Here is a 23,183-nt window from a genome sequence, read left to right as displayed (position 1 = left end):
AGAAAAATGGAGAGACCAAGGTAGCCGAGCTGGCCCGATTATTAAGGGCGAACTCAGCCAACGGCAAAAATGACACCCAATCATCCTGGTCAGCGGAAACAAAACATCTCAGATATGTCTCCAAGGTCTGATTGGTTCGTTCGGTCTGGCCATTAGTCTGAGGATGGAAGGCCGAGGAAAAAGATAGGTCAATGCCCATCCTACCACAAAAGGCTCGCCAGAACCTCGAGACAAACTGGGAACCTCTGTCAGAAACAATATTCTCAGGAATGCCATGCAAACGAACCACATGCTGGAAGAACAAAGGCACCAAATCAGAGGAGGAAGGCAATTTAACCAAGGGCACCAGATGGACCATTTTAGAAAAGCGATCACAGACCACCCAAATGACAGACATCTTTTGAGAAACGGGAAGGTCAGAAATGAAATCCATCGAAATATGTGTCCAAGGCCTCTTCGGGACCAGCAAGGGCAAAAGCAACCCACTGGCACGTGAACAGCAGGGCTTAGCCCTAGCACAAATTCCACAGGACTGCACAAAAGCACGCACATCCCGTGACAGAGATGGCCACCAGAAGGATCTAGCAACCAACTCCCTGGTACCAAAGATTCCTGGATGACCGGCCAGCACCGAACAATGAAGTTCAGAGATAACTTTACTAGTCCACCTATCAGGGACGAACAGTTTCTCGGCCGGACAACGATCAGGTTTATTAGCCTGAAATTTCTGCAACACTCTCCGCAAATCAGGGGAGATGGCAGACACAATGACTCCTTCCTTGAGGATACTCGCCGGCTCAGATAACCCCGGAGATTCGGGCACAAAACTCCTAGACAGAGCATCCGCCTTCACATTTTTAGAGCCCGGAAGGTATGAAATCACAAAATCAAAACGAGCAAAAAATAACGACCAACGGGCCTGTCTAGGATTCAAGCGCTTGGCAGACTCAAGATAAGTAAGGTTCTTATGATCAGTCAAAACCACCACGCGATGCTTAGCACCCTCAAGCCAATGACGCCACTCCTCGAATGCCCACTTCATGGCCAGCAACTCTCGGTTGCCCACATCATAATTACGCTCAGCAGCAGAAAATTTCCTGGAAAAGAAAGCACATGGTTTGAACACTGAGCAACCAGAACCTCTCTGTGACAAAACCGCCCCTGCACCAATCTCAGAAGCATCAACCTCGACCTGGAACGGAAGAGAAACATCAGGTTGACACAACACAGGGGCACAGCAAAAACGACGCTTCAACTCCTGAAAAGCTTCCACGGCAGCAGAAGACCAATTAACCAAATCAGCACCCTTCTTGGTCAAATCGGTCAATGGTCTGGCAATGCTAGAAAAATTACAGATGAAGCGACGATAAAAATTAGCAAAGCCCAGGAATTTCTGCAAACTTTTTAGAGATGTCGGCTGAGTCCAATCCTGGATGGCCTGAACCTTAACCGGATCCATCTCGATAGTAGAAGGGGAAAAGATGAACCCCAAAAATGAAACTTTCTGCACACCGAAGAGACACTTTGATCCCTTCACGAACAAGGAATTAGCACGCAGTACCTGGAAAACCATTCTGACTTGCTTCACATGAGACTCCCAATCATCTGAGAAGATCAAAATGTCATCCAAGTAAACAATCAAGAATTTATCCAGATACTCACGGAAAATGTCATGCATAAAAGACTGAAAAACAGATGGAGCATTGGCAAGTCCGAACGGCATCACCAGATACTCAAAATGACCCTCGGGCGTATTAAATGCCGTTTTCCATTCATCTCCCTGCCTGATTCTCACCAGATTATACGCACCACGAAGATCAATCTTAGTAAACCAACTAGCCCCCTTAATCCGAGCAAACAAGTCAGAAATCAATGGCAAGGGATACTGAAACTCAACAGTGATCTTATTAAGAAGGCGGTAATCAATACACGGTCTTAGCGAACCATCCTTCTTGGCTACAAAAAAGAACCCTGCTCCCAATGGTGACGACGATGGGCGAATATGTCCCTTCTCCAGGGACTCCTTCACATAACTGCGCATAGCGGTGTGTTCAGGTACGGACAAATTAAATAAACGACCCTTAGGGAATTTACTACCAGGAATCAAATCGATAGCACAATCACAATTCCTATGCGGAGGAAGGGCATCAGACTTGGACTCTTCAAATACATCCTGAAAGTCCGACAAGAACTCTGGGATGTCAGAAGGAATGGATGACGAAATAGACAAAAATGGAACATCACCATGTACTCCCTGACAACCCCAGCTGGTTACCGACATAGAGTTCCAATCCAATACTGGATTATGGGTTTGTAGCCATGGCAACCCCAACACGACCACATCATGCAAATTATGCAGTACCAAAAAGCGAATAACTTCCTGATGTGCAGGAGCCATGCACATGGTCAGCTGGGCCCAGTACTGAGGCTTATTCTTGGCCAGAGGTGTAGCATCAATTCCTCTCAACGGAATAGGACACCGCAAAGGCTCCAAGAAAAATCCACAACGTTTAGCATAATCCAAATCCATCAGATTCAGGGCAGCGCCTGAATCCACAAACGCCATGACAGAATATGATGACAAAGAGCACATTAAGGTAATGGACAAAAGGAATTTGGACTGTACAGTACCAATAACGGCAGAGCTATCGAACCGCCTAGTGCGTTTAGGACAATTAGAAATAGCATGAGTAGAATCACCACAATAGAAACACAGTCTGTTCAGACGTCTGTGTTCGTGCCGTTCTACTTTAGTCATAGTCCTGTCGCACTGCATAGGCTCAGGCTTACTCTCAGACAATACCGCCAGATGGTGCACAGATTTACGCTCGCGCAAGCGACGACCGATCTGAATGGCCAAGGACATAGACTCATTCAAACCAGCAGGCATAGGAAATCCCACCATTACATCCTTAAGAGCTTCAGAGAGACCCTTTCTGAACAAAGCCGCTAGTGCAGATTCATTCCACAGAGTGAGTACTGACCATTTTCTAAATTTCTGACAATATACTTCTACATCATCCTGACCCTGGCATAAAGCCAGCAGATTTTTCTCAGCTTGATCCACTGAATTAGGCTCATCGTAAAGCAATCCCAGCGCCTGGAAAAATGCATCAACATTACTCAATGCAGAATCTCCTGGTGCAAGAGAAAACGCCCAGTCCTGTGGGTCGCCACGCAAAAAAGAAATAATAATCAAAACCTGTTGAATAGGATTACCAGAAGAATGAGGTTTCAAGGCCAAAAATAGCTTACAATTATTTCTGAAGCTCAGGAACTTAGTTCTGTCACCAAAAAACAAATCAGGAATCGGAATTCTTGGTTCTAGCATCGATTTCTGATCAATAGTATCTTGAATCTTTTGTACATTTACAACGAGATTATCCATTGAGGAGCACAGAGCCTGAATATCCATGTCCACAGCTGTGTCCTGAAGCACTCTAATGTCTAGGGGAAAAAAAAGACTGAAGACAGAGCTAAGAAAAAAAAATGATGTCAGGATTTCTTTTTTCCCTCTATTGGAAATCATTGAATGGCTCCTTGTACTGTTATGGCTGGCAATCAGGCAACACAGCGTGCAGTAATCAGCGCACATACAGAGATCTGGCAATAACCCAAAACAATAGGACGAGCTCTGAGACGTGGAATCTCTGTAGACTGCAGTACCTGATCTATCCTCACACAACTGGAAGCAGCAGTGGATTGCGCCTATCAACTACCTATGCAACTCGGCACCGCCTGAGGAGCTGACTAGCCTGAAGATAGAAATACAAGCCTGACTTACCTCAGAGAAATACCCCAAAGGAATAGGCAGCCCCCACATATAATGACTGTTAGCAAGATGAAAAGACAAACGTAGGAATGAAATAGATTCAGCAAAGTGAGGCCCGATATTCTAGACAGAGCGAGGATAGCAAAGAGAACTATGCAGTCTACAAAAAACCCTAAAACGAAAACCACGCAAAGGGGCAAAAAGACCCACCGTGCCGAACTAACAGCACGGCGGTGCACCCCTTTGCTTCTCAGAGCTTCCAGCAAAAGATAATAACAAGCTGGACAGAAAAAAACAGAAAACAAACTAGAAGCACTTATCTAGCAGAGCAGCAGGCCCAAGGAAAGATGCAGTAGCTCAGATCCAACACTGGAACATTGACAAGGAGCAAGGAAGACAGACTCAGGTGGAGCTAAATAGCAAGGCAGCCAACGAGCTCACCAAAACACCTGAGGGAGGAAGCCCAGAGACTGCAATACCACTTGTGACCACAGAAGTGAACTCAGCCACAGAATTCACAACAGAGAATGTACCGTAATCTGAATTTTGTAACTTTATGCAAAATAAAAAAAGAGATTGAAACCTACTTCATTTCTTGACAGGTTTATGAGAAGCAAGTTTACAGTGGCAAAGTTTTGGCATATAGTCTGTCACCAGGCTATAAAAAATTGCATCAAGATGAGCTCTGGAACCACAGAATGAAAACATGCTCCTCATGGAATCGATACTATGATGAGCTTACCGGCATCTCTTCTAGACATGGCGCTGTTCTATCATGAATTTCAGCAGGGGTACACTGCTTTCATAACAATTGTGGGTGCTGCCAATGCTCTTATGTGATTTAATGACCCTGTCTGTATTGCTTTACACATGAAGATAAAGCTGAATAGCGATATTTAGTCCCAAAATCAATTAAAGACAATATCAAAATCTCATTTATAGCAATTAATGAAATGGAAGTGGTGGCCTGAGACGATCTGTACTCAGTGCTATGGCATGGTATTCGATATCTGCACAATGAACCGAGCAAGCCAGTAAAGCGGGTGACATTGCTCAATAATGTCAGACCGCCTGCCCCTTTCGAATTGGAGTGCCAGAGAAGTGACAATGAAAAATTAAGACAGAAGAGTATTATGTTTATTTTTTTTTCTCATCAACAGTGCTTAAAAGAGTGGTCAGAAATGAACACTAATTTAATCCTAAATCTATATCGAGTCACGGTCAAAAGTGTTGGCTCCCTTGAAATTTTTCATGACAATGATGTTTTTTCTCTCAGAAAATTATTGCAATTACACATGTTTTGTTAAAAATATATTTATTTCCATTGTGTATAGTAGAACAAAACAAAAAATAAAGAAGGAAAAAAAGGCAAATTGGATATAATTTCACACAAAACAACCCAAAATGGGCCGGACAAAATTGTTGGCACCTATCCAAAATTGTGGGTAAACAACTTTGTTTCACGCATGTGATCCTTGTTCAAACTCACCTATGGCAAGTAACAGGTGTGGGCAATATAAAAATCACACCTGAAACCAGATAAAAAGGGAATAAGTTGACTCAATCTTTGCATTGTGTGTGCCACACTAACCACGGTGAGCAGCAAGAGAAGAGAACTGTCTGAGGACTTGAGAACCAAAATTGCTGAACAATATCAACAATCTCAATGTTACAAGTCCATCTCCAGAGATCTTGATGTTCCTTTGTCCATGGTGTGCAACATAATCAAGACGTTTACAGCCCATGGCACTGTAGCTAATGTCCCTGGACAATGACGGCAGAAGAAAAACTGATGAAAGGTTTCAACACAGGTTAGTCCAGAAAGTGGATAAGCAGCCCCAATCAAGGTCCAAAGATGATACTTTCAGGGGTGGGATTGGTCTCTATTCTCCCTGCTTGCAGAGTATTATCCTTACAATAAGCACTGACAGTGTGCTCTGTTACTGGCACAGCGTGTCACTTCTGATCAGAGCCAGAGAGGGAGCGCACTGCCACTGTGTATTAAAAAGAATATTGCACAGTGACAAAATCCCACTTAGCAGAAGTCAGAATTGACAACCAACTCTTGATCAGTAGAGCAGGGACTAAGCCGGCATGCGTAAAAAAGTTCAATGGGCATGCAAAATCTATAAATCCCATCTAATTTGCTGGAAATGCAAATTGTTGCATTTTTTGGCAGAAAAAATATATACAGTTGTGGCCAAAAGTATTGACACCCCAGCAATTCTGTCAGATAATACTCAGTTTCTTCCTGAAAATGATTGCAATCACAAATTCTTTGGTATTATTATCTTCATTTAATTTGTCTTAAATGAAAAAACACAAAAGAGAATGAAGCAAAAAGCAAAACATTGATCATTTCACACAAAACTCCAAAAATGGGCCAGACAAAAGTATTGGCACCCTCAGCCTAATACTTGGTTGCACAACCTTTAGCCAAAATAACTGCGACCAACCGCTTCCGGTAACCATCAATGAGTTTCTTACAATGCTCTGCTGGAATTTTAGACCATTCTTCTTTGGCAAACTGCTCCAGGTCCCTGATATTTGAAGGGTGCCTTCTCCAACCTGCCATTTTTAGATCTATCCACAGGTGTTCTATGGGATTCAGGTCTGGACACATTCCTGGCCACCTTAGATGTCTCCAGTGCTTTCTCTCAAACCATTTTCTAGTGCTTTTTGAAGTGTGTTTTGGGTCATTGTCCAGCTGGAAGACCCATGACATCTGAGGGAGACCCAGCTTTCTCACACTGGGCCCTACGTTATGTTGCAAAATTTGTTGGTAGTCTTCAGACTTCATAATGCCATGCACACGGTCAAGCAGTCCAGTGCCAGAGACAGCAAAGCAACCCCAAAACATCAGGGAACCTCCGCCATGTTTGACTGTAGGGACCGTGTTCTTTTCTTTGAATGCCTCTTTTTTCTCCTGTAAACTCTATGTTGATGCCTTTGCCCAAAAAGCTCTACTTTTGTCTCATCTGACCAGAGAACATTCTTCCAAAGCGTTTTAGGCTTTTTCAGGTAAGTTTTGGCAAACTCCAGCCTGGCTTTTTTATGTCTCGGGGTAAGAAGTGGGGTCTTCCTGGGTCTCCTACCATACAGTTCCTTTTCATTCAGATGCCGACGGATAGTACGGGATGACACTTTTGTACCCTCGGACTGCAGGGCAGCTTGAACTTGTTTAGATGTTAGTCGAGGTTCTTTATCCAACATCCGCACAATCTTGCGTTGAAATCTCTTGTCAATTTTTCTTTTCCGTCCACATCTAGGGAGGTTAGCCACAGTGCCATGGGCTTTAAACTTCTTGATGACACTGCGCACGGTAGACACAGGAACATTCAGGTCTTTGGAGATGGACTTGTAGCCTTGAGATTGCTCATGCTTCCTCACAATTTGGTTTCTCAAGTCCTCAGACAGTTCTTTGGTCTTCTTTTTTTCTCCATGCTCAATGTGGTACACACAAGGACACAGGACAGAGGTTGAGTCAACTTTAATCCAAATCAACTGGCTGCAAGTGAGATTTAGTTATTGCAAACACCTGTTAGATGCCACAGGTAAGTTACAGGTGCTGTTAATGACACAAATTAGAGAAGCATAACATGATTTTTCTAACAGTGCCAATACTTTTGTCCACCCCCTTTTTTATGTATGGTGTGGAATTATATCCAATTTGGCTTTAGGACAATTCTTTTTGTGTTTTTTCATTTAAGACAAATTAAATGAAGATAATAATAACAAAGAATTTGTGTTTGCAGTCATTTTCAGGAAGAAACTGAGTATTATCTGACAAAATTGCAGGGGTGTCAATAATTTTGGCCACAACTGTACCGTCAAAAACTCGTGGGAACGGTTTTAAAACTATGTATGAACGTTATATTATGATAAAGATAAACAGCACTAACATTTTCACAAATTGTTGGCTCATACTTGAATGACATTGCCTGGAATAATGATAAAATGAGTCATAATACAAGGACCAAGGTAAATAAAGAAATACCACAGCAGTGCAAACAAGGTAAGGACTTTGAGACTGGGTAGAGTTTGGTTGTTTCAGCATAAAGCAAACAGGAATAAAAGGGGGTTGGTATTCTGGTGTGGTGCTCTGTAATTAATGAGTGGCTAGGTAATTTATAAAAAAACTAACTAGAAAGTACTTCTAAGTAAAGATGGGCAGACACATGGATGTTTGGGTCTGGCCGACCAGTTATAAAAAGTTCGAGTTCAGGTACCAGAACAGTACCCGGACACGAACTTTAACCCCATTTACTTGAATGGGGGGCCCGAAACATCCAGTGTTTGCCATGCTGTCATGTGCATGACAGCGTTCAAACACCGCTTCTGATCAGTGGTGAAATTATCCCCGCCGGTTAGAGAGCCGCGGTTCCCACTCAAAAGACAGCTTAAGGGCTCAGCTGTGATTGGAGGTACAAAATTTACCTCCACTCACTGGTGTCAGCTGATGGGACTACAGCTCCCATCACCCAACGCATGCTGTGGCTAATAACAGCGAGAGCAGTTCTCACAGTGCTAGTGGGGATCTCACCGAGGTCACGGCAGTTTAGCCAAGCTGGGAATGCAGCCTCAGTGACTGGAGGTAACCTCGATGACGTCACCCCCGGTCACTGAGGCTGCGCTCGCAGCAGTTCAGTCACTAGAGGTTCTCAGCCTGGACGGTCGCATCTTGGCACCGTCCAGGTTGCAAAAGTAATGTCAGTGGAATTGCCTCTTAAAAAGTCTCTACAGCCACATTTTTCAATTCTCCTCAAAAATAAGACTCCAGAGCTTATTTTAAATGAAAGGGGCGTTACCAGTGTGAGACATGTAATGACTGACAGACGTTGCTCCAGATCTACATATTTCACATTGATAACTCACCCTTTCAATTAAAATAAGCTTAGGAAGTAGATGCATGGGGAGATCAGTGTCTCACCCATAGACCATAACAGCTCATTTACATTTTAAGAAAAACATGTTTTTTGGGGGGAATAAGATATCAGATCGCAGATATCAAGGTATCACATTATTCAGCTTCCTATGACCTGCATGCCAATATAGACGGTTTAGGATGGTTGATCATACTGACCGATTCCCTTTAATCTAATATTATGTAGATTTTCTCCATCATGATCTAGCTATGATCAGAGACTGAAAGTCTAAAATCCACTTCGTCTCTCATCAACAGCTCTGCTCTGTCCTCAGTAAATGTTTTACACTGCAGCTCTGTTCAGATTGACTGTGTTGTTTAGTGCATGAACTGAGCAGGACATTCGTGCATGAAGAGATTAGTGATGAGCGAGTATACTCGTTGCTCGGGTGGTCTCCGAGTATTTGTGACTGCTCAGAGATTTAGTTTTTGTTGACTCAGCTGTATGATTTACAGCTACTAGTCAGCCTGAGTACATGTGGGGGTTGCCTGGTTGCTAGCGAAACCCCACATGTAATCAAGCTATCTAGTAGCTGCAAATCATGCAGCTGCTGCAAGGAAAACTAAATCTCCGAGCAGTCATAAATACTCGAGCGTGCTCGGGAAAACCCGAGCAACGAGTATACTCGCTCATCACTAGAAGAGATGATTTTATTATAGCAGGAATAGAATTACTGAAAATTACAGTACCAGCAAGTAATTTGCCATCAAGAAAATAATAATAAGGGGCGTGGCCTAGCTCTTGGCATGTGAGCACACAGGAGCTTGGAGCTCCCGCATATACCCCTTTTTACAGCTACTAAAAGCGACTATTGAGACCCAAAACCATCTTCAGAACAAAGAATATGTCCTAAGGATCAAAAAGAGACAAAAATTAGATCTCTAGGACAAAGGAAACTTGAGATATGCGACGCTGAAATCTGAGGTATTATTACACTGTTCTCCTCTCAGCAAGACGGAGCCACCATTTTGTGAAGCTTTATGGGAAAATACAGCTACTACCTTGGCACCTAAATATATATAAAAGGGTGAAATAGTCACCGGAATTGAACCTCATTAGACGCTGTAAAAATCACTGCAGAGTTAAGGATTTGTTTTTCTTTTTTATTATTTAAATTTTACAAGTACTGAGTCTCTGACCGGGAGATCTGAGCAGTGGAGGGAATTTCCCTCCCCCCAACAGACGGACAACATAGCAGCAGTCGCCGGGAGAGACCCATAACACTACTAACAAGCACTGGGACACAAGTGAGCAGCTTTGTCGCCAACAACTGCGGGGATTTTGAATCGAGGGGCTTCCCCCTCATCTCCTCTTGGAGTGGTGCAGTGCGGGTCCCCAGGGACGAAGTGAGGACATCCTGTGGACCGGAGCTGAGGGAGTTACCGACGCCGCCGTTGGAGGAGCCGCCCATCCGCCGGACCTGCAACTGCTCTGAACACAAATGAAGACATCGCTACTGTGTTCCTGCACGCCACCGCCAGACCAAAGCAATCGCTGAAGAAGCCAGCAGCCCGGATCACTGCAGCCACGCCATTTTTCCAGCTGAGCTACGGAGGTAAGCCTGTCGCAGAGACTCTCCCTAGCACTAACGAGCGTCGGGAGACCATCGCTGTGGAACAGATATACTTATTAAGGTCTACATAATCTGGGAACTGACGCTGTGGAACAAAAAAACTGACTTTATTAACAGGGCCCAGCGCTGTGGAACAAATGTCAGAGGCGGCTGATAAGATATCATAGAGACATAAAAAAAGGCGGGAAGCGATGTTGTGGAACTGTTTTGGCTATATATGAGCTGCTTACAGTGCGGGGCAAAGAGCCAAACTAGATCTGCCATTAAAAATTCATACTATAGCACAAAGTGCTAATATCTGCTGCCAATAACAAGAAAGATTGGTCACTACTGATCTCAGTCATAATCCAAGCATTGCATAATCTTTTCAAACCCTTTTAAACCTCATTACAATATCTGATACCAGAGACTACTGGGAAAATAGCTTTTTTTAAAAACTGCAATAAGGGAGATGTTACAGCTATTTCCTCTATCAGCAATAGAGTTTAAGGGTTTGAATATTGAACAATAAATGATCTTAGAGTTGTATTACCAACGTGCTAATTAAAACTAAAATAATATCTCTTAAAGAGACAGTCTTTAAGAAATAGCTGGCACTTGATCACAATAAAACGGGTAGCAGCGCTGTGGAACAGTTTTATTATTAATAGCCTTCCTATACTAAGGGCTGGGAGCTGGAGCAACGGATTAACCTGTGGAACAATTCTTTCATACTAGAAACTCTCTCCTATTAGTGTCTCTGTGAGCCAAAGCCACGTGAATAACATTTAAAGGGGCAACTACTATTATATAACTAATAGATCTTACCCAAATGGATCAAAGATCTGAATCCAAAAAATCCACCTCTAGATCATATGTGGATATTCCTAACCTGTTAAGCCCACATAAATCTAGATCCCCTCAAAAAGGGGATGACCACAAAACAAATAAAACAACAATAACACAACCAAGTAGTGCCAAAATGACCCCACAAAAAAATGCCTCTGCACAACAATCTAATAGCACAAAAACAAAAATAGATACGAAAAGTAAAAACACTTCCTCAACTCCTGTCAACCCACCTTGGACACCGATGATGGACACATCTGTTTCAACAAAAAGAAGTTGTATGCCTACAGGAGACAAAATTTTGTGAAGGTAATCACCCCACATTTTCAAACAAAAATTTCCCACACTGCTTTTCATCTTTGACCAAAAGGAGGAAAGCAGGAGTGATCACACTTATCAAAAATACAGTTCCTTTTAAGTTCATGGATGAAATTAAAGACCCAAACGGTAGATATCACATTTTGATATGCCAAATTAATACATCAATATGCACAATAGTGAACTTATATGCCCCAAACACGAAACAAATACATTTTCTTTTTTTTTTCCAAACTGTATTTATTAAACATTTTCAATTAAACATTTTCAACATTAGCATATCAACATGCAAACATAGGTACACGGAATTACCTCTCCCTTTCCGGTAATACAGAAGCCCACTATTAAAGACGATAACTATTTTAGCGATCCAGTTTGCAAGTTAAAGGCAAAGTGCCTCTCAATCTAGGTAAACATAAGGCTAAAGACATAGAATTCAACATGGAAATACAATACGAGTGGACTACCACTCTGTAACTAGATAACCCCAAATGGTGAGAGAGGGGAAGTAATAGCTAAAGAAAAGATGAAGAACAAAAAAGAGGGGGGAGGGGTCAACAAACAGACTAGGGAAAATCAAGGAGAGGGGAGGGGAGGGGGGGGGGTGGAACACACGGCTCCGCATTACGCCCAGTGTGTTATTTAGGAGACAAGTCCGCTTACAAGGGTGCTCGGTCCGCTACCGTCCGTTCCAGGAACCATGTAGTTGTGCAGAAGCATTGTTTGAGCCTCTGTTGTATATGCGTTGGAAGGATGGGTATAAGTGGCTGCCATAGTTCAAAAAAATTTTGGGTTTTTAGTTCTTTCTGAAGGGAAGCCTCCACCCAATCCATCCTAAATAGGAAAGAAAGTTTGTCCAGAAAGATCCTCAATGTGGGCACACTAGGTGCCAGCCAGGTTTGTAAAATCGTTTTCCGGGCCGAGGCCGAAATCATGTACAAGAATTTTCTACCAGAAGTGGAGATCACAGCCCCTTCATTAGTAATGTATCCAAAAAGAGCCCAGGCTGGGGTGAGAGCCACTCTATATGGTGTATGCGTATGAGTAAATACAAGTATGCGTTGCCAAAATTGTTGGATTTGTGAGCAAGCCCACAAACAATGGAACATGTCTGCCTCGGCCTCTCCACACCTGGAACAGATCGGACTCGGTATATTACCCATAAGAAAGTTGCGCCTTGGCGAGATATAGGATTTATGCATAATCTTCAACGCCATTTCCCAGTAAGATGTAAACGGTGTAAATTTAAGAGTGTTCCTCAACATTTGTAAAATCAGAGTAGGTGTTAATGACGGGTCACAGAGCTGCCACTTCATTATTCCTGTGGAATGTTCTTCCCTCTCGGTCTCAGTTCTTAGGAATGTATAGTAGTCTGACACAAGCCTTTTTGTCAGCCTGCATGCGATAAGTTTGGTTATCAGCTTATCCTGCCAGTCATTATCACTGAAACCTCGAGTAACACTCGTCACATAGCTCTGTAGTTGCATGAAGTGGAAAGGATGTGTACCGATGAAATCAAATAGGAGTGTCGCTTGGTTGAAGGCAAGGACCTTTTTGGAATGTACATCCACTATGTCTCCCACCCTGCCCAGGCCTAGTGTTTGCCAAGCATGAAAAATGTAGTGTGCCTTCCCTGCCAGAAACCTAGAATTAGTACAAAACGTCTGTGCCAGCGACACCTGTGATGATAGCTTTAATCTACGGCGCATGATAGCCCATGACCGCCAGATTGTCATAAACAGAGGATTGGCTCTCAGTTCCTGGGGCACTAATGTGTAGGGCTCGTGTAGTACGTTTACCAGTGACCTGCCTCCCACTAGCGACGTTTCAACCGCCAGGGCTGAGTATATAGAGGTACCCTTCAACCAGTCTCGGAGAATTCGCATGTTTGCTGCCAGATTATATAACTTAATGTCTGGGAAATTCACTCCGCCACTGGTTCGGGTTTGTGTGAGGGTGTGGAATCCTATTCTGGGCCTCTTCCCTTGCCAAATAAATCTGCGAAACAGACGGTTAATATTATGTTCATCCGCTGGTCTCAGATAAAATGGCAGGACATTGAATAGGTATAATAATCAGGGAAATGAGATCATTTTTATCAGATTTGCCCGTCCTACGAAGGACAAGGTGAACTTTTCCCATGCTGTCAACTCATCCTGTAATGAGGTGATGTATGTCTGCAGATTAGTTTTGTAAAGTTTTGCCGGGTCTCTCGTGATCTGAACCCCCAGGTAAGTCAAGGAGTGAGTCTTCCAACGCAAGGAGTGTTCCTGTGACCAACGTGGTTCGGAAGGCCCAGAGAGCATCATTGCCTCAGATTTACCAACATTTATGGTGAAACCCACCAACGCCCCTTTCTGTTTTATTGTTCTAAGGAGCGGGCCCAGAGACTCCCGCGGGTTTGACAGGAAAATCAATAAGTCATCGGCAAAGGCCACAATCTTAAGTTCTGTCGCCCCATATCGTATGCCCTCAAGACCTGTCCAGTCGTGGAGATACTGTAAGAGAGGGTCCAAAGCCAGGTTGAACAATAAGGGCGATATCGGGCATCCCTGTCTGGCTCCTCTTTCCAAATTAATCTGAGGAGACATCAAGTTGTTCACCCACAGTCTAGTAGCCGCGCCACGTTGAATATTCTGTAGGAATCCCAGGAAAGTCTCTCCAAAACCCCTGTATCGTAGTACTGTATTTAAAAATTTCCATGAGATCGAATCAAACGCTTTCTCCGTGTCAAGGCTGAGAAGCATTGTCCGGGGATAATTTTGTTGTTTGGCCATAACCGTAGCCGCCACCGCCAATCGGACCCCCAAGGTCGAGTGTCGTCCCCTCGTAAACCCCAATTGAGAGGGTGTCAATACCTGTGGTAGAAATACCTGCATTCTATTCGCCAGTATCTTAGCTAAAAGTTTGTAATCCACATTCATTAGTGAAATAGGGCGAAAGGAGGCTACATCAAGGGGGTCTTTATTTGGCTTGGGTATAAGAATTGTGTGGGCCTCATGAAAGCCCTCCACCACCTCTCCTTTAAGATAAATATCATTGAGTATATCCACTAGGATAGGGGTAATATACGGTTGTAAAAGCTTATAATATTCTATGGTCAGACCATCAGGTCCCGGAGACTTATTATTGTGGAAAGATTTAATCGTTGATTGCACCTCCTCAATGGTTATCGAGGCAGACAAGAAATCTCTCTGCTCTGCTGTTATCTTTGTGGGCTCCACCGAGGAAATTAAGTCCCATACACCCTGGGAGTCATACGGTCTCTCTTTATAAAGTGTGGTATAATATGTTATAAACGCTTGTTGTATCTCAAGTGGCGAGGTGACCAGTCGGTTACTTTCAGGTTGTTAAATACATTTTCTTAATAAAGTTATTGGGAAGATCCAAAAACACAAAAAAGGAGATCTATATATCCTAGGTGACTTCAATATGGTCCCAAATGGCAAACTGGACTCTACATCCGTCACACGCTACTTTTCAAATGGCCTTGACACCTGGATCACTAATAACGAGTTATACGACACCTTTAGGTGTGTGAACTCTTCCTCTAGGGAGTTCACACACTTCTCTTCAGTTCACAAATCCTCATCTAGGATTGACCTGTTTCTTACAGACATTTTTGCCATAACAAAAATAAAAAAATCTTCCATTTTGGACAAATCAATTTCCGATCATTCCCCAGTTATTACTGAAGTGATAATTGGACCCTCTTTTAAAAATTCAGCTTTATGGAAATGCAACGGCTTCCTCTTGGGCATTCCAGACTACAAAAAAGAAATTAGTACCTCACTACTACATTATTTTAAAGAAAACGACAATGGGGAAACTGATCCGTTTGTGGTCTGGAATGCTCATAAAGCAGTCATAAGGGGGAAATTAATCCAAATCTCAGCCAGGCACAACGCAAAAAAAAGGGAAAAAATAAAGAATATCCAAGAACAAATTCGCGCAAAAGAAAAGAGCTTTGATGATTCAAACACTAAATCTCAAGAAACTTACTTAGAAATACTAGGTCTAAGACAATTACTAAATAAAGCAATTACGGAAGACTTTGAAAAAATCATCAAGGCATCTAAATTTAAAAATTATTCTGACATTAATACACCAACACAATTTATGTTAGCCAAACTCAAAAAAGAAAGAATCCGTAACAGAATAAATAAAATAAAAAATAATTCTGGAGAAATTAAATATCATACAACAGATATAGTGGAGGAATTTGCCAAGTTTTACCATAAACTATATAACTTAAAAGACAATCCCTCATTATCTAAACCAGATCCCCCAAAAATAAAGTACTTTCTCAAAAAATTACAACTTCCCAAAATAGAATCTTCAGAATTAGCCAAGCTTACAACTACTATTACTGTATCCGAAGTTATAGAAACAATTAAAAATCTCAAATCACAAAAATCACCGGGGCCCGATGGGCTAATAAATGAATACCATATGACTTTCTCTGAAAATCTTGCTCCCCATATGACAAAAATTTTTAATCTGGCCTCAAACTCTGGGTTTTTTCCTAAAGAAATGCTCGAAGCTATCTTAATCATGATCCCAAAACCCCAAAGCGATCTGGATGAAATAAAAAATTATAGACCAATATCACTTATAAATACAGATCTTAAAATCTATTCAAAAATTTTGGCCACCAGACTAAAAAAAATTCTACCAAAAATAATAAATACTGATCAATCTGGATTTATCGAGGGAAGACAAACTTCTGATGTAACCAGAAGACTCCTTAACATTTTGAGCAAAATTAATTCTAATAATACTCCTTCTATCTTTCTGGCGCTTGACGCCGAAAAAAACATTTGACCGGATTAATTGGCAATATCTGAGAATAGTTATGGAGAATTTTGGCTTCAATGAGGAGTGGCTGACATCGGTGTTTGCCCTTTACTCGACCCCAAGTGCAAAAATATATGTTAATAATAACCTATCAAAGACATTTCCAATAAGCAATGGAACAAGACAGGGCTGCCCGCTCTCTCCCCTTCTATTCGCCCTGGCAATCGAGCCCCTAGCGGAAACAATCCGCATAAACAAAAATATCTTGGAAATTGATATAGGACATAAACAATATAAAGTAAGCTTATTCGCAGACGACATGATATTAACTCTTACAGATCCCCTCAATTCTATTAAAAATCTTCTAGAAATATTGGACGAATTCTCTCTGATTTCTCTATTCAAAATAAATAACTCCAAATCAAAAATTCTCCAATTTAACCTACCTGAAGAAAATATTAACTCATTAAAAAAACTAGTAGATTTTACTTGGGAAAAAGACCAGATCCCATATCTGGGTATCCTATTTACAAAGAAAATACATACATTAGCCAATACTAACGGGGAACATATCCTATCTGCAATAACAAAAGACCTCCATTCATGGGGCAAAATCGGCCTCTCATGGATGGGCAAAGTATTGGCAATCAAATCAATTATCCTCCCAAAAATATTATATATTTTCAGAGCTCTGCCATTGAAATTTCCTCCTGATTTCTTTAAAAACTGTCACAAAAAAATATTATATTTCATTTGGAATGGGAAAAAAGCGAGGATTTCCAAGGACATTCTTTATAAAAGTAAAAGTAATGGGGGGTTGGGTCCTCCAAATCTATTGGCATATCATAATGCAAATCTAATAAAGCAAAGCCAAAACTGGTTAAATAAAAAAGAGAACCCAGTATGGCTGGAAATGGAAACATCCCTCCTTAAATCAATTTCTTTGGAAAACCTTCTTCTCAAACATATCTTTAACTTAAACAAATATAAATCTAATCATCCAATAATTTCAGCTATCGTTCAAACATGGGACCAATTGGCTAATTCCTCTGGAAAAAAGGATAAACATGCATTTGGAGAAAACATTCCAATTTCACTAATAGCCTCAATGTTCGGACATCAAATACCAGACTTATGGGAACAAAAAGGCATAAAAAAATTAGGAGATCTGCTTGCAAATAACAAATTATTAAATTTTTCAGAAATCAAACAAAAATATAACATTCTTTCATCAGAATTCATTCATTATTATATTATTAAAGAGTGTCTTCAAGATTTTGTCTCTAAGGTTCCCTCCAAAACAGAATCAACTTATTTACTAATTAACCCCTTTCTGCCATTAGACGTACTATTGCGTCCATGTGGGGTGGGCTTTACTTCCCAAGGACGCAATAGTACGTCATATGCGATCGGCAGCGCTCACGGGGGGAGCGCCGCCGATCGCGGCCGGGTGTCAGCTGTTTATCGCAGCTGACATCCGGCACTATGTGCCAGGAGCGGTCACGGACCGCCCCCGGCACATTAACCCCCGGCACACCGCGATCAAAGATGATCGCGATGTGCCGGCGGTACAGGGAAGCACCGCGCAGGGAGGGGGCTCCCTGCGGGCTTCCCTGAGCCCCCCGCAGCAACGCGATGTGATCGCGTTGCTGCGAGGGTCTCACCTCCCTCCCTGCTCCCTCCAGCCCCGGATCCAAGATGGCCGCGGATCCGGGTCCTGCAGGGAGGGAGGTGGCTTCACAGAGCCTGCTCAGAGCAGGCACTGTGAAGGCTGCAGCGCTGCATGTCAGATCAGTGATCTGACAGAGTGCTGTGCAAACTGTCAGATCACTGATCTGTGATGTCCCCCCCGGGACAAAGTAAAAAAGTAAAAAAAAAAAATTTCAAATGTGTAAAAAAAATTAAAAAAAATATTCCAAAATAATGAAAAAAAAAAAAAAATATTATTCCCATAAATACATTTCTTTATCTAAATAAAAAAAACAAAACAATAAAAGTACACATATTTAGTATCGCCGCGTCCGTAACGGCCCGACCTATAAAACTGGCCCACTAGTTAACCCCTTCAGTAAACACCGTAAGAAAAAAAAAAAAAAAAAAACGAGGCAAAAAACAACGCTTTATTATCATACCGCCGAACAAAAAGTGGAATAACACGCGATCAAAAAGACAGATATAACTAACCATGGTACCGCTGAAAACGTCATCTTGTCCCGCAAAAAACGAGCCGCCATACAGCATCATCAGCAAAAAAATAAAAAAGTTATAGTCCTGAGAATAAAGTGATGCAAAAATAATTATTTTTTCTATAAAATAGTTTTTATCGTATAAAAGCGCCAAAACATAAAAAAAGGATATAAATGAGGTATCGCTGTAATCGTACTGACCCGAAGAATAAAACTGCTTCATCAATTTTACCAAACGCGGAACGGTATAAACGCCTCCCCCAAAAGAAATTCATGAATAGCTGGTTTTTGGTCATTCTGCCTCACAAAAATCGGAATAAAAAGCGATCAAAAAATGTCACGTGCCCGAAAATGTTACCAATAAAAACATCAACTCGTCCCGCAAAAAACAAGACCTCACATGACTCTGTGGACCAAAATATAGAAAAATTATAGCTCTCAAAATGTGGTAACGCAAAAAATATTTTTTGCAATAAAAAGCGTCTTTCAGTGTGTGACGGCTGCCAATCATAAAAATCCGCTAAAAAACCCACTATAAAAGTAAATCAAACCCCCCTTCATCACCCCTTTAGTTAGGGAAAAATTTAAAAAATGTATTTATTTCCATTTTCCCATTAGGGCTAGGGTTAGAGTTAGGGCTAGGGTTAGGGCTAGGGTTAGGGCTAGGGCTAGGGTTAGGGCTAGGGTTAGGGCTAGGGTTAGGGCTAGGGTTAGGGCTAGGGCTAGGGTTAGGGCTAGGGTTAGGGCTAGGGTTAGGATTAGGGTTAGGGCTAGGGTTAGGGCTAGGGCTACAGTTTGGGTTGGGGCTAAAGTTACAGTTAGGGTTTAGATTACACTTACGGTTGGGAATAGGGTTGGGATTAGGGTTAGGGGTGTGTCAGGGTTAGAGGTGTGGTTAGGGTTACTGTTGGGATTAGGGTTAGGGGTGTGTTTAGATTAGGGTTTCAGTTATAATTGGGGGGTTTCCACTGTTTAGGCACATCAGGGGCTCTCCAAACGCGACATGGCGTCCGATCTCAATTCCAGCCAATTCTGCGTTGAAAAAGTAAAACAGTGCTTCTTCCCTTCCGAGCTCTCCCGTGTGCCCAAACAGGGGTTTACCCCAACATATGGGGTATCAGCGTACTCAGGACAAATAGGACAACAACTTTTGGGGTCCAATTTCTCCTGTTACCCTTGGGAAAATACAAAACTCGGGGCTAAAACATATTTTTTGTGGGAAAAAAAAAGATTTTTTATTTTCACGGCTCTGCGTTATAAACTGTAGTGAAACACTTGGGGGTTCAAAGTTCTCACAACACATCTAGATTAGTTCCCTGGGGGGTCTAGTTTCCAATATGGGGTCACTTGTGGGGGGTTTCTACTGTTTAGGTACATTAGGGGTTCTGCAAACGCAATGTGACGTCTGCAGACCATTCCATCTAAGTCTGCATTCCAAATGGCGCTCCTTCCCTTCCGAGCTCTGCCATGCGCTCAAACGGTGGTTTCCCCCAACATACGGGGTATCAGCGTACTCAGGACAAATTGGACAACAACTTTTGGGGTCGAATTTCTCCTCTTACCCTCGGGAAAATACAAAACTGGGGGCTAAAAAATAATTTTGGGGGGAAAGATTTTTTTTTTTAATTTTCACGGCTCTGCGTTACAAACTGTAGTGAAACACTTGGGGGTTCAAAGCTATCACAACACATCTAGATTAGTTCCTTAGGGGGTCTAGTTTCCAAAATGGTGTCACTTGTGGGAGGTTTCTACTGTTTAGGTACATTAGGGGCTCTGCAAATGCAATGTGACACCTGCAGACCATTCCATCTAAGTCCTCATTCCAAATGGAGCCCCTTCCCTTCCGAGCCCTCCCATGCGCCCAAACAGTGGTTCCCCCCCACATATGGGGTATCAGCGCACTCAGGACAAATTGGACAACAAATTGTGGGGTCGAATTTCTCCTGTTACCCTCGGGAAAATACAAAACTGGGGGCTAAAAAATAATTTTTGTGGGAAAAAATTTTTGTTTTATTTTTACGGCTCTCCATTATAAACTTCTGTGAAGCCCTTGGTGGGTCAAAGCGCTCAGCACACATCTAGATAAGTTCCTAAGGGGGTCTACTTTCCAAAATGGTGTCACTTGTGGGGGGTTTCTACTGTTTAGGTACATTAGGGGCTCTGCAAACGCAATGTGACACCTGCAGACCATTCCATCTAAGTCTGCATTCAAATGGCACTCCTTCCCTTCTGAGCCCTCCCATGTGCCCAAACAGTGGTTCCCCCCACATATGGTGTATCATCGCACTCAGGACAAATTGGGCAACAAATTTTGGGGTCCAATTTCTCCTGTTACCCTCAGGAAAATACAAAACTGGGGGCTAAAAAATAATTTTTGTGGGAAAAAAATTTTGTTTTATTTTTACAGCTCTGCATTATAAACTTCTGTGAAGCACTTGGTGGGTCAAAGTGCTCACCACACCTCTAGATAAGTTCCTTAGGGGGTCTACTTTCCAAAATGGTGTCATTTGTGGGGGGTTTCAATGTTTAGGCACATCAGTGGCTCTTCAAACGCAACATGGCGTCCCATCTCAATTCCTGTCAATTTTGCTTTGAAAAGTCAAACGGCGCTCCTTCCCTTCCGAGCTCTCCCATCCACCCAAACAGTGGTTTACCCCCACATATGGGGTATCAGCGTACTCATGACAAATTGTACAACAACTTTTTGGGTCCAATTTCTTCTCTTACCCTTGGGAAAATAAAAAATTGGGGGCAAAAAGATAATTTTTGTGAAAAAATATGATTTTTTATTTTTACGGTTCTACATTATAAACTTCTGTGAAGCACTTGGTGGGTCAAAGTGCTCACCACACCTCTAGATAAGTTCCTTAGGGGGTCTACTTTCCAAAATGGTGTCACTTGTGGGGGGTTTCAATGTTTAGGCACATCAGTGGCTCTTCAAACGCAAGATGAGGTCCCATCTCAATTCCTGTCAATTTTGCATTGAAAAGTCAAACGGCGCTCCTTCCCTTCCGAGCTCTCCCATCCGCCCAAACAGTGGTTTACCCCCACATATGGGCTATCAGCGTACTCAGGACAAATTGTACAACAACTTTTGGGGTCCAATTTCTTCTCTTACCCTTGGGAAAATAAAAAATTGGGGGCGAAAAGATAATTTTTGTGAAAAAATATGATTTTTTATTTTTACGGTTCTACATTATAAACTTCTGTGAAGCACTTGTTGGGTCAAAGTGCTCACCACACCTCTAGATAAGTTCCTTAGGGGGTCTACTTTCCAAAATGGTGTCACTTGTGGGGGGTTTCAATGTTTAGCCACATCAGGGGCTCTCCAAACGAAACATGGCGTCCCATCTCAATTCCAGTCAATTTTGCATTGAAAGTCAAATGGCACTCCTTCGCTTCCGAGCTCTGCCATGCGCCCAAACAGTGGTTTACCCCCACATGTGGGGTATTGGCATACTCAGGACAAATTGTACAACAATGTTTGGGGTCCATTTTCTCCTGTTACCCTTGGTAAAATAAAACAAATTGGAGCTGAATTAAATTTTTTGTGAAAAAAAGTTAAATGTTCATTTTTATTTAAACATTCAAAAAATTCCTGTGAAGCACCAGAAGGGTTAATAAACTTCTTGAATATGGTTTTGAGCACCTTGAGGGGTGTAGTTTTTAGAATGGTGTCACACTTGGGTATTTTCTATCATATAGACCCCTCAAAATGACTTCAAATGAGATGTGGTTCCTAAAATAAAATGGTGTTGTAGAAATGAGAAATTGCTGGTCAACTTTTAACCCTTATAACTCCCTAACAAAAAAAAATTTTGTTTCCAAAATTGTGCTGATGTAAAGTAGACATGTGGGAAATGTTATTTATTAAGTATTTTGTGTGACATATCTCTGTGATTTAATTGCATAAAAATTCAAAGTTGGAAAATTGCGAAATTTTCATAATTTTCGCCAAATTTCCGTTTTTTTCACAAATAAACGCAGGTACTATCAAATAATTTTTACCATTGTCATGAAGTACAATATGTCACAAGAAAACAATGTCAGAATCACCAGGATCCATTGAAGCGTTCCAGAGTTATAACCTCATAAAGGGACAGTGGTCAGAATTGTAAAAATTGGCCCGGTCATTAACGTGCAAACCACCCTTGGGGGTAAAGGGGTTAAAAATACTAATCACAAGGTATTTTGGAGTACAAAGTATCTATACAATATCTTTAATAAAGACTACAAATTTCAAAAAAAACAAATATATGATAAAATGGGGGAAATCATTAAAACTAAATATAAGCAAGGACCAATGGGAAGATGCAATCAAAAACACCTACTCCTCTAACATTTCCCTACAATTACACGAAACATATTATAAACTACTAACAAGGTGGTACCTTACACCGAACAGAATTTCTCACTTCGGAGGAAACTCCTCGCCTTTGTGTTGGAGGGGATATGGAATTAAAGGAGACTTGTTTCATATCTTTTGGTCCTGCCCAAAAATTACAAATCTGTGGAACCAAGTATCCAGATACATAGGCACACTTCTAAACAGGGACTATGTCCTTACACCTCAAACAGCACTCCTTTCCATAGATACTGAAAAACTGCATTATTCAATAAGGTTTGTTACAATTCACCTCTTGTTGATAGTTAAGAACAAAATCGCAGCTATGTGGAAGAGATCAGAAGTTCCGAGTTTCTCTAGCATTGTGGACAATCTAAATTTACACAATTCATTAGACTTTAAATTCGCAATAGCGAATGGATATTTACACAAATACAAT

The 23,183-nt window shown here is 41.8% G+C and overlaps 1 protein-coding gene across 1 annotated transcript in view; it reads right to left on the bottom strand.

Annotated features, from left to right (window-relative positions):
• Window positions 1-23,183, bottom strand: part of EXOC4 (exocyst complex component 4) — a 684,877-nt gene that overhangs the window by 75,918 nt on the left and 585,776 nt on the right. The window lies entirely within an intron of this gene.

This window comes from Ranitomeya imitator, chromosome 4, assembly GCF_032444005.1.
Source record: "Ranitomeya imitator isolate aRanImi1 chromosome 4, aRanImi1.pri, whole genome shotgun sequence".
Taxonomy (NCBI): Eukaryota; Metazoa; Chordata; class Amphibia; order Anura; family Dendrobatidae; genus Ranitomeya; species Ranitomeya imitator.
The sequence above is the reverse complement of the archived record's forward strand: the minus strand, read 5'-3'. Positions and strand labels throughout refer to the sequence as shown.